This window comes from Symphalangus syndactylus, chromosome 5 (assembly GCF_028878055.3).
Source record: "Symphalangus syndactylus isolate Jambi chromosome 5, NHGRI_mSymSyn1-v2.1_pri, whole genome shotgun sequence".
NCBI lineage: Eukaryota > Metazoa > Chordata > Mammalia > Primates > Hylobatidae > Symphalangus > Symphalangus syndactylus.
The window spans coordinates 137,721,198-137,734,607 of record NC_072427.2 but is presented as its reverse complement, the minus strand read 5'-3'; the positions used below and the strand labels follow the sequence as shown (position 1 = coordinate 137,734,607).

Genomic DNA, 13,410 nt, shown 5'->3' with positions numbered 1-13,410 from the left:
AAAGTTAAAGCATAAAAATAAGAAGATGAGTTAAGCATTATTGAGTTTGTCCAACATAAAATACTAACATAGAGGAAAATACTATTTTAGGAACAGTATTACAGAATCCTTCTAAAGATAGAGCATGTAAATATTTGATTCATAATTCAAATGAATGATTTTTAAATTCTGGTTGAGTTAATGCCACTTTCTAAGAAATGTGAACAGTAAATACTTGTCCTTTTTTTCTGATCAGAAAAAAAGAAAATTGCTAACCAATTAATTCCAAAGCATTTCAGTTATCTGCCCTTTAAGCACTATCATCCAACCTCTACTGATGATTTCAGAGACAAAGAAGAGTCTCATTAAGGCAAGGCTCTTAAAACTTCTCTTAAAGGATAATTATGAAGGGAGAATCTCATAAGAACACAAGAACCTAATGGCCCAGTGTGAAAAGACTTTTCTAAAGAGGAGCAAAAATGAAAATAACAACAGGAATAAAAGCCACCCATAGGTTGTTATAGGCTAATTTAGCTTTGGTACATATTGCCACCTTTTTTGGTTATTGCTATAATTGCTTATATCTTAAATAAGACTGGGTTTTGGAGTCTGACTTTTTTTGCACCAACATTGTTAGTAGCAGCCAATCTAAACTTCTTACAACAGGCTTTTGAAAAATCTTTAGAGATAAATGCTTGGATTACTTAACTAAATAGAATCTCTCAATCTCACCCACCACCCCAACACACACACACACACACACACACACACACACACCATTTTTTTCTTACATTTGTAATTTTTTCCCTGAGATGAAAAATGTCCAATTCTAAAATGACATGGCTTATCTGATAGAAAAGTACTTTGTGGGATGATTCTTAGCTAATGTAACTTTACCAACGATGGGGGTTCAACAACTAAATTCATTTAGTTTTGCAATTATTTTTAAACAGTAACAATTCCACCAAATTTTTCCCCATGATCTGAATCCTCAAATCACAATATGACAGAGAAACTCTGGTATTCTCTTGGAGTCTTTCAAAATTCTCAAATATAATTAAGTTTAATCAGTTTGTAATTAATGTCTACATTAATAAATATATTTTAAGTACATGCATGTAGATGTATAATATGCACTCTTAGGAGATTAAAGGAAATAGCACGTGAAAATGTAATTACTTAGGATTCTATAATTTCCAAGCTATTACTAGGTTAGTTTGGGCTCATATTCCAAAATTTTAATCAATCAATAAAAGAAATTTTAGGAAGATGGGATTTATTTAGTAGTATTTAATTCATTTATTCAAGAAATATTAATTGCCTACTCTGTCACAAGGAGAAACTGTTGAGCCACAAGGGTGTAAAGTTACGGTTCTGTCCTGAAAGAATTTAAAATCTAGTAGGAGAAAGACGTTTTAAAAAAACTAAAACACGATTTTTAAAAAGCAAAAAATAACTGTCAATAAGAACAATGAATAGAGGAAAGTACTTCATCCTTACAGGGGTGGATAATGCATACCTGCCCAAGCCTGCAATCTAAGGAAGCTTTTTTTAGAAAATGTCCTAAGTTGAACATTAAAAGATACACAGATGTTGTATAGAAGCATCATTTCAGACACAGAGGACAGGGCAAGGCAAAAGCATTACAGTTTGAGAAAGCTGAGAAGATTCAAGTTACCAAGGGTAGTACTTTATGTTTGGGGTAGAAGAACATGACTGGAAATATGAGATAAGACTTAAAGACCCGAGAGAGACAAATCATGAAGTGCTCTGTTTGTTATACTAAGGATTTTCTATTTATCCCGAAGGCTAGGTGATTTTAATCCCTAGAATTAGATTTCATTAGACTAAGTAAAAAAGGAAGAGAGGGCGGGAAAAAATCCACAGGTAACGGGAAAACTGCCAGAAATGAAGGCCTCAGTTAAACTCTGTCAGCAATGACAGAAAGAAGAAACTAGAGTTGGGAGCTATTTTGAAGGTAAACAAAATAGGACATGGTAGAAAACTTGATGTTGGGGATGAAGATGAGAGAAGTGCCACGGATAACGAACGACCTCATTTTTAGTCAGGGTGATGGAAGGCTAGCCATCCTATTCATGGAGATAAATTATTCAGGTGAAGAAGCAGGTATTGGGGAGAACGATGACGAAATCAGATATGTTAAGGTTAAAATGCCTTAGGAAAATTTAAGTGTGCTATCTTATAAATAGATGAACATGGTCTGGATTGAAAAAAAAAAAACCAGAGTTCTAAGTTGGAAACTGTATCAGTCTGCTAGGGCTTCCTAGAATACCACAGATTGGGTGACAACAACAGAAATTTATTTTCTCACAGTTCTGGAAGCTGGAATTTCAAGATCAAGGTGCCAGCAAGCTTGCTTTCTGGTGAGGCCTCTCTTCTTGGCTTGTAGACAGACACCTTCTCCCTGCGTCCTCACATGGCCTTTCTCTGTGTGTGTGTGCTCTCCTGCTGTCTCCCACTGCTCATAAGGACACCAGCCCTATGGGATTAAGTCCCCAGTCTTATGACCTCATTTAACCTTAATTACCTTCTTAAAGGCCCTGGCTCTACATTCAGTCACCTGGGGAGTTAGGGCTTTGGCATATGAGTTTTGGGAGAGGACATAATTCAGTTCAAAACAAAAACATAGATTAAACTACAGGACAGACATGATTATCATCATTTTACAAATGGAAAGGCTGGGGTTGGAACTGTTAAATTGCTTGTACAGTTACACAGAGAGCATCTGAAATGAAGTGATAGAGTGAACAGGACAATTATACCTGCCTATAAGGTACGACCTGAACAACAATAGCAACAACAGCATAACATAAGTCAACAGAAAATTAGCACAAGGATAGGTAAATTACATAACATAAGTCAACAGAAAATTAGCCAGGTAGGTTGTGGAGGCCTCATAGAACAACACCAATTTCTTACTGAGTTTCCAAAATGAATGGGATTAAATGGTCCCAGCTAACTTTAGGGGACAAGTTCTTTCATGACAATGAATGAGAATGTTGCAGAAATTTTCTCAGGACATCAAACACAACTCCAAATCTTATGGATAATGTCCCAGGGAACCTTTAATACCTTTACAGAATGAACCTCACTGTTTGTGACTCTGAAGAATGAAGGGAGAAGCACCTGCCCCAGCTGTGATTTGAAGCTGAGGTTCCAGGGAAACTAGGTATTTCAAAGCCAGCTTCGCCTTGCACCTATAAACCTGCCTCTCCGGCTGTGTTCAAACACATGAATTGTTCACTGCGCAATATGATGATTATCCAGCTTTCACCAGAGGGCTGTGCAAGAACAAAAGGCTGAGGGGTAAAGGGGAATTTTATTATTAGTTTGCTATTCTTATGAAACATTCATATAGCAAAGGAATTGCCTTGCTGTTAAAAGAAATTTTGTTAAGGAAACTTTATGAAAAAGATGCTTACATTGCCTTTAAAGTAACTATATGGGTATTTAGAAGAAAAAAGAGAATTTTTTTAAAAAAAGGACTGAGTTGGGCACTCGGTTCAGAACCACATTTTCAAAGAGTAAGGGAAACTGTAGACACCTGTTGAACTAACTTAAAATTCCATGAGCATGGATTCCAGCATTAATTAGTGTCAAGCAAAATTTATTTTATTATGGCACACGTGCTGATGTTAGAGACTTCCCATTTCTTTTTTGCTACATTTTGAGTTATTTTGAACCCCAGGCCCAGTTAAAATGGGTGGTTCAAGCACATCTGTTGCTTGTGCATAGTTCATCAAGATTCTTAGGTTCGCAAATGCAATCAGTGTGTTACTTCAATGCGGCCTCTTCTCCCATCTACTCCCCCAATGCCACCCACTGCCATTTGTCTAAATAAACCAAGGAGGCCAGACCCTTTGAAACTGTGATGTTGGTCCCACTTTCTCAAGTGAAGAAGGGGTGGAGGAGAAGTGAGTCAGGTGTATGATTTGCATCATCAGAATAGATTCCACAATTCTATTATTTTAGTAGGCTGTGTAAGGGAGAGAAAAATATCCCTGCTTACCAATATTTCACACAAAGTTATATTTAAGGCTGGGCATGGTGGCTCATGCCTGTAATCCCAACTCTGTAATCCCAAGAGTTCCAGACCAGCCTGGGCAACACAAGGAGACCCCACCTCTACAAAAAATTTAAAAATCAGCCAGACATGGTGGTGCACGCCTGTGGTCCCAGTTACTCAGGAGGGTGAGGTGGGAGGTTCAGTTGAGCCTGTGAAGTAAAGGCTACAGTTAGCCATGATCACACCACTGCACTCCAGTCTGGGTAACAGAGTGAGATCCTGTCTCAAAAAAAAAAAATACATATATATATATATTTATATACACACACAAACATATATACATATATTATACATATATATACATATATAAAAATATAGCTATGTATGTATAAAATACACACACGTATACACACATATACATACATATACATACATATAAAGTACATATACATACATACATATACACACATATATATACATATAAAGTTGGAAGCCTTTGGAAAGAAAGAAGGCAACCTAGAGAACATGAGACTTCAGAGTGTTAGGAACCAGGAAGTAAGAGAAAAAGATTAAAGAAAAACAGGGCAGGAAGGTGGCAGAAGATAATTCCTAGACTGCATAAGAGTCTCGGGCTAACCCCTCAGCTAGTATCCATGTTAAGACATCAGGAGGTGGCACAGCATAAGGCTAAAGAGCAAGGGCTGGGGAGTCAGACACACTTGGATCTGAGTCCCCAGTCCACTGGGTGGATGACTTTGGGCAATTTACTCCACCTCCGTGAATCACAATATCCTCATCTGTGAGAAGGAAGAAATCACACGACCTGGAGCGGAGGTAAGGATTGCCTAACACACCTATGCAGAATGCTCAGAAACACCTGGCACAGAGTAAATGCTTGATAATTTCATAAAAGGATAAAATTATAGAGCCCTGGAACTGGAAGGCAGCTTACTAAACCTCACCAACGCCAACATTTGACAGAGAAGGAAAGTGAAGAACCAAAGCACCCAGGTTCTTGCCAGAGTTGGCGAAAGTAGAAAACAGTCTTTCAAACCATGTTTCAATGGATTTTAGAAGACAGAATATGGTGCTTTGCAAGGAGCCCTGAGTTGTTGTCCAGAACACTGGGCTCTTGTCATAGGTCTTTGGCCAAATTTCTCGATCACTCAGTGTCCTCACCTAATAAATGTAAGGGTGAGAGAAATTACCTCAAAGTACTGTTCAGCTCCATGCTCTTGTAATATTATCCCACTGAGAATATGAGTATAATTATACTCAGGGAATGTGTTCAGCTGGAGTGGGAAGGACAAGGACTATTTGGAAGCCCAGGACACCACAGAAGAGAGCAGAACAAGGTGGAGTTTTTGACAAAGGATAAGTGGCTGGAGCCAAGGCTTTCTTGGGGGTCAGGGAAGGAGAAAACCAGAATGAGCGAAAAGAGAGGAGGGCCTCATAGGTACCTGTGTCTTCCAAAATGTGCCCAGGGCTAAAATTCCACCTGTTTCTTTTGTTTATATAATTAACAAGCATATATGGAGTGTAGTGGGGGAGGCAGAGAGGGGTCACTATAAGCTATTCACAGCAGAGTGCTTAATTTAGAAAAATGATAAAATAACTTACACTAAAGCAGTAAGTGTGTTTTGTAATGCAAAGAGGACAGTCCCTTCTCTTAAACCCCATTATTTGATAAATCTAACATGTGAACATGTTACATTTTAACATGTGAGTAGGCTGGAACATGTGAACATATGTTACATGTTAACATATGAGTAGGCTGGAATGAGTTTTATGTATTTACATGTAGGCTTGAGGTAGGAGGCAAGACTTAACTCCAGAGGTGGGGCTCAGACATTGGACCAAATTGAGGACTAGTTAAAACAAGAATGGGGCAGAAAAAGCTTTCTGTAAGTGTGTGTGCCATGTCAGTTTGCCATTGCCATGACAACACCCAAATGTTACTGCTCCTTTCCATGGCAACAACCGAATGACCTGAAAGTGACCATATCATTTCTAAAAATTTCTGCATAATTCACCACTGAATCTGCGTATAATTAAAAGTGGGTATAAATATGACTGCAAAACTGCCTCTGAGCTGCTAGTCTGGGCACACTGCCTATGGGTAGCCCTGCTCTGCAAGGAGAAATACCTCTGCTGCTGCTCTACATTGCTGCTTCAATAAAAGTTGCTAACACCTCTGGTTCACCCTTGAGTTTTTTATTTTTTTATTTATTTATTTTTTTTTTTGAGACAGAGTCTCACTCTGTCACCAGGCTGGAGTGCAGTGGCGCAATCTCGGCTCACTGCAACCTCTGCCTCCCAGGCTCAAGCAATTCTCCTGCCTCAGCCTCCTGAGTAGCTTGGACTACAGGCACATGCTACCACATCCAGCTAATTTTTTTGTATTTTTAGTAGAGACAGGGTTTCACCATGTTGGCCAGGATGGTCTCGATCTCTTGACCTCGAGATCAGCCCACCTTGGCCTCCAAAAGTGCTAGGATTACAGGCATGAGTCACTGCACCTGGCCTGAATTCTTCCCTGGGTGAAGATCCCTCCCAGATTAAGCCCCAGTGTGGGGGCTCACCTATCCTGCATCAGGCTCCTGGGTTGACCATGTTTTTCTGTGAGATGAATGCAAGGAGTTCTGATTTCTTATTACAGGTGCAGGAAACTTCAGGGAAACTTACCTGCTCAACATAGTTTTTCCCTCCGTAGCTACCAGCTGACCCTGAGTGCAACACTGCTGTCTAATAGTACTCTTCATTGTAGGTGTTTACACAAACAGATACTATCTATGGCTAATTTTAAGCTTCTCATTAAATATGTGACTGACCATAACTGTTAAGGATTTTACTTAAATATCATGACAACTAATTGTGATAGTAAATATATACCTATATACTCATATATATGCAGTGTTAATAACCTATTGCAAAAGAAACAAGTTTTTTTTTTTAAATACAATTGATTGCTTAGCCATGCTCATCCACAAATGAAACCAAACAAAATAAGCCCAGATCTGGAAGAGTAAGTGGTGGAGAGGGAATAAAGAGAGGCAAAGAGAATGATTTCAGCCTAACTCTCAAGAGTTTTGGGTCAAGGTTCCCAAAAATTCTTCTGCCCCAGAATAAGATCCCCCTTATTCTGCATCTTAGGGCTTTTCTTGCCTGCAATGCAATTAGGACATTTCCTTAAGCTGCACATTTCTTTCTGACTCTTAGATTTTCAACTGTCTCGGCTAGTTTTTATTAAACTGATTGAGCATAGTAGGTCTCAAAACTTTTAATGATTTAAAAAATACTACCTTTTCCCTTTCACATTCCCTAATTAAAACCAAGCTAGATTCTATAGTTTCCTCGTACATACTTCTAGACAACAAAAAACTTCAACCCATCTTGTCCAGTTTTTCATTTTCTTCTCTAATTTGACAGATATCTCACTCACCCTATCCACCTGCCCCCCGCCACCCTCGCACCCCTAGACTCCAATACTAGCCAAGATCTAGCTTAAAAATAGAAGATATGATCTGTTATTTCACCCTTCTTCTCTCTTTTGGCTGTAACTTTTCTTAGCTAAGAGTGGGAGGAAAAGAGAAAGAGAAAAGTGACCCTCACACTTGATAGGGCAGGAATTGCAATCCCCTCTCTGTGAGCTCAGATTCTCCACCAAGGCCCCCTGTGGGTTCACAGTCAAAGCTGGCTACCTTGGGGTTACCATGGGTGAGTTTTTTGGGAAGCCTTGGAAAACCTCCCCACCAGGAGATTTGGCTCTGGCTCAACCTCTACCTATACAAAGAGTGGAGCACATATAATTACCTTTTATGAATTTATTTAAACCTTGAGTAACATCCACCCTACAAACCCTTGTTTTGTCAAACTGCAGGGGTGCAAGAATGCAGGTTGCTTCTTTGCCATCCCTTTTCTCCATCCTGGCCTTGCTTTTTCTTCATGTTCACAGAAGCCTAGGTAAAATCAACAAACTCTCTTTCAGAGCAGAAGTCTAAACTGGGGTAACAGTCTCTTACTGCATACACTCAAATCACTATAAATGGCTCAGATTGAGCTTCCTTCCCCATTGGACTTTGAGAGGATAAGTGGACATCCTGGACTCACTCTATTCCTCACTGGGCTAATGACTCATGACTCTCAAACACCCCCACCTGCAAATATGTAGAGGCGATAATGCTTCTTTTACCATAGCCATTTTATCCATTTCCTAATAACCCCTGAAGAGTTATCTGACCCCCAATTGGTTTTTCGTTTACTTGTTGTTGTCTTCTTGTTGTCAATTTTTGTGACACTCTTGAAATATAGGGTAACTATTATCTTTTTTCTTCAGTCTTGGTCTTGGTAGCCAACTCCAGGGCAACAAGGGAAAGTAACATTCAATATGCTAATACAGATGCTTCTTCATCCAAAGCCATTGGCCCCTTTTCAGCCATTTCAGTCCTCAGATATTACCATTAGGGTAGAACTGAAGTTTTTAGTTCCCAAGAACAGCCACATGTACCATCTCCTTCACTGCCCTCAGCCATCAGACCCTTTGTTTAGCCCTGTGTTATGTAAACCCTAAAAAAGTTTGCCATTGCCGTGTTGCACTTAGTACTATAACATTTTTACTCAGAGAGCATCTCCTATCAGTTACTCAGACACTTGGCTAGACAAAGCAACAGATGGTACATAGGCCTATTCACACTTTTAAATGAGTCAAGAAGTATGTTAGTAGTAATAAAATAACAATAAAATTTTAGCAGTGGCACAGAATATACATGTCCAAATAAGCTGGATCAAATCATTCTTGGAATACCTTTTGGGACTTTTTATGATTCATGAAAAAAGACATGTTAATTACTTTTACAGTTTTTTGATCTGAAATATTATACTCAAATTGACTATTCATCTAATTCACCAGACTTGGCTCCAGATGACTTTTGTTTATTTTCAGTAATTAGATTTGCCCCAAAATATCCTCAGGGATACCCCGTGAAAATGTTTAAAAAATGTGCTTTCCATTCTAAAGGCAACTCAAACAAACAAGTGGAAAAAGAAAAGAAAAACAAAGAAAGTTGGCATATTCATTAGTTTTTACCATAGCAACAAATAGCCCCACAGTTTCAGTGGCTTATGGCAACAAAGATTTATTTCTCATTCATGTAGGACTCAGGCTGCAGACTTGCTGTCGTCCTGCCTGGCTCCACCTGACTCTGTGCATCAATGCTCAGCTTGGCTCCACATTGTCTTCTCATTCCAGGACTAAAGGAACAGCCTCCTACTGGGACATGCTGTTCTCCAGGAAGAAGGCAGAGGCAAAATTAAACCAAACAGGAGGCCAAACCAAATCACAATAGCCCATTTAAAGCGTCTCCATGGACATGAGTATAGGTTGCATCCAGTCACATTCTGTTGACCAAAGCAAAGCACATGATCAACCTGACAAGGGATAAAGAAGTAAATTCTACCTACAGGAAGGTACCGGAAGTCACATGACAAAGAGTCTAGATGTATAATCTTCTACAGAGGAGAAAACGTGGAGCTGGGAACAATAATGAAATCTACCACACAGTGTGGGAACAGTGGGAACATCATGAATATGTAACATTCCAAAGAGATTACTTTGGAAATTATCAGAATGATTAGACTCATAAATTATGGTAGGGGTATAAACCAAGTCAGTTTCATGCCTTATGGGCTCCTCTCATATATTTAAGTGTTCTAAAAGTATACACAATATCTAGGGTATGGATTTAATCATTTTCTGAACTTGTTTCCTTTGTGAATAGTTTTATACTTGAGTTGTTACGAAGTAATTTATTGATAAACACATATTGCAGAACTGACTGGAATTTGCATATCTGCAGACGTGCCCCATATAATGCTCTTTATATGCAAAATTCAACAGTTAGTGCTGCTATTTCTGAAAGAGCAAATCAATATTCTAAAAATGGGCTAGTCAGAAAAAACAATTATCTTTGCAAGGATTGTATAACGTATCAAGTTCCTCAGCTGAGGAAAATACTAAATAAATCTCTTAGCCACTTAGAGGTAAAATAAGGTTGCTAATGCTAAATAGGCATGCTTTGCATTTCTTAGCCACACTATTAAAATCTTAAAATTCACAATTATATTTTAGTTATTGAATTGTATTATTTATTTGCCCCAGAGTTCTAAATACACTTGAAAAAGTCATATTCTGGAATCCACCTGTGCTCACTAAAAATCGGTCTCCTGATCCACGTACCTCAGCCCAAACAATGTAGCAAAATATACAAGATGAAATGGGAAGGGGAAGCCCTGGAGTGATCTGAAATCACTCATCTCTATTGTGTAGCTCAATTCTTTTCTGTTACTGGATGTTGTTTCCTCTCTTGACCCACAGAAAATACACAAGTGAGTAAAATTCTAGGACAGTCCCTGAGATGTGCAATATCCTGCTGTTGAAAACTAAAATTAAGGCCTGGATTGAATGAGTTTATGAGGCAAAGAGGGCTGGGATGGTGTGATTACTCTGTTCTGTCCTGCTGGTAGACTGATGGAATATGAACTATTTGTACTTTTCCTGTGGCTCTAGCAAGTCCCTCATCATGTGACCAGAAGCAGCTACATGCATGAAGAAATGTAAAAAAGTTCTAATTTTCAAGAAAAATCTCCATTCTATGCTAGCTGAGGTTGGTGACTATCTCTGTATCTCTGAGTCCACTATAATTCACTTAACTTAAATACCTCCATGACATCCTATAAAAAATTTGCTCAGTCACCTGGATTATGTTCCTTTCCCTCTTCCTTACTGCCTACCACACTTAATACTGTCAAAATCTTCTTCAATCATCTAGATTTTATGCATTCATCCTCATTTTAATGTTGTCATAACTTACACTTTATAAAGCATTAAGGCATGTGTACAAAATAATACCAAATTGAATCACAGCTGGATATTGCAGACATTAGGGTAAACAGGTCTCTGGCATTTTAAGATTTACCTCACCGTTTGTACAAAATCACATTGCCTGCATCTTAAAAGCCCCGTCTTTTAATAGCAAGTCTTACTTGATACTTCTCAGTCCCTTGACCTTAAACTTTTTCTTTTTAAACATTTTTGGCATAAGCAATATTGCCTCTCCCAGGTTACGGCATCTTTTGAAAAGGATTTCTGTAAACCTTAAAAGAGAGTGGCCAGCTATTTTCTACAATCTCATAGACAGAGGCAATGGATAAAAACTACAATATTTAGGATTTACTGCTTCCTTATAGTGAAGGTCACTGACACAGAACTGAGTAACCTTCCACCCAAAACTTTGTAGTTCAACCTTTTCCGTAGTTGTTTAAAGCTAAGGGGCATGTTAATTTCTCTTGTCATTTAAAGTGTCTGTGCCTGAAAACACAGGAATACAATAATTGACCTCTCGTGTTCATCTCCAGCACTCTATGATTTCAATTCTGCAGTGCACAAAAACAAACTCTCTACACATCGAGTAAAAAGCCATGGATCTTGAACCAGATCTCACCAGGAGAACATGTAATCTTGGCAGGGGTGCAAGGTTTGAATGAGGTACATTCTCCAAGGAAAATAATCACAACAGAATACACTGAGTTTTCTTAGCTTTTATGTTTTTTAGGATATAGTCACATGTTATCTCTGTGACTCTCCCCTGCTCAGTTTTATTTTGAGCAAGGAATCAAACTGAATTTTTCCTCCTTGAACCAGAGAGAAGCAAATACATTGCTCATGAGTGAACAAGTTCATTTCAATAGAATAAGGAATAGAGTATTATACATACAAATTAACTAAACAATTCTGACAGTCCCTATAACTCCAACCCTAAAATATATTATTTCTTTAATTATTTTGGTAAAAATTGTTGATTTTGTCTGTGCAAAATAACTTTTCTTTTTATCATGTATGTAGCAGTTGGGTAGTTATAGAGTTATATTTATGTACTAGATCAGGTTAAAAATACTTAAAAAAAAAAAAAAAACAAGTAGCCCAATATTCAAAGTGTATGAAAGTGCTGACAAACATTGATATTCAATATAGAAATACTCCATCAATCAACTCCCTATTTCGATGAATCCCATGCACACTATAAAATGGTACATTACCACTGTGCTCAAAGCACTGTGAGAATCTGAGCAGTACACAATTCTGCAAAAAACATCTTCAAGTTTTACATGTGCATGCCTGCATCTGCAGCTTTGCATTCACATGCATGCAACATGCATTTTCTTAGAGCTTCCAGGTAATTAATTATGCGGTCCATTTATTACTTGCTTGACATTTCAAAATCTCATCATAGGGATGAGTAGGAAAATTTTTCACTGCTACTCTTCTTAAAATGAAAAGAACCAAGTATCAATAGAGGATATTTTACCAGTGACACATCTTTAGTCCCTTGAGGTATTTGTTTGTGTGTGTGTGTGTGTGTGTGTGTCTGTGTGTGTGTTTAAATGCTTTCCAGAAGTAAATAAGAGCTATTATTTCACACAAAATTTTTATTTCCTTTGAGAAAATAAAAGAGGTACTGGAAGACAAGTTGCCTTCTAATAATGACAAAGGAACAGGCCCTTACCTTAAAAAACTGCAAACTCATTCAACTAATTTTTAACTTTAATGTGTAGCAACAGAAAATATTGAATAAAAATAATTTGTTTGTTAGAGTATCTCTAACAAAATATACATTGAACAGAGATGCAAAATTAGGCATGCAGAATAAAACATATCTATATATTTAAAAATCTTTTTGTTAAGTATTTAGTTCTCAGAATTATCTTTTAGTTCCTTGAATGCTAATTATTTTTCAGAGAAGGCAAAAACTAAAGACCAGTTAAAAGAATCAATTAGAGAGAAGTTAAGGTGCTAATAAATTAGTCTTTTTTAATTCTATTTCAGTGTTTTAAGGGTATAATAGAAAGTAAAATTGTCAAACATTTGTTGTTGCTCCATTATCTTGCAATGTTTTCTTACTTCGTCATGATTTATGCTTCCCATGTTCATGATAGGAGCAGACTTCCAAGCAGAGACAGAAGCTGACTTTGGAAGGCTATGAGATGTGGATGAACTAATATTTTTGTGCTAAGCACTTTCAAATGCATTGCCTCATTCTGTGTTCTACACAGCTCTATAGAATTAAACTTATTACCTTATTTTAAGATAAATAAATAAAAACTCAGCCTAATTAAGTAATTTGTAAGTTTGAGAGCTGGGATTTGAGTCCAGATATGCCTGAAAACAAAAAGCCATGCTCTTGCCTTTACAATACCTTCCTCCAGGTAGTCCAGGGGAGGTGCTGGGAAAAAGGCAGCACCTTTTGTGGTTTGTGACAGTGTGGGGATATTATCATTTGAAGGAAACAAGAAAAAGTTAGGCTTGATGTTTGAGTCACCATATAGTACAGTCACTTATAAAAACTATT

The 13,410-nt window shown here is 37.8% G+C and overlaps 1 protein-coding gene across 3 annotated transcripts in view; it reads left to right on the top strand.

Annotated features, from left to right (window-relative positions):
• PIK3C2G (phosphatidylinositol-4-phosphate 3-kinase catalytic subunit type 2 gamma) overlaps positions 1-13,410 on the top strand; it is a 403,358-nt gene that overhangs the window by 222,908 nt on the left and 167,040 nt on the right. The window lies entirely within an intron of this gene.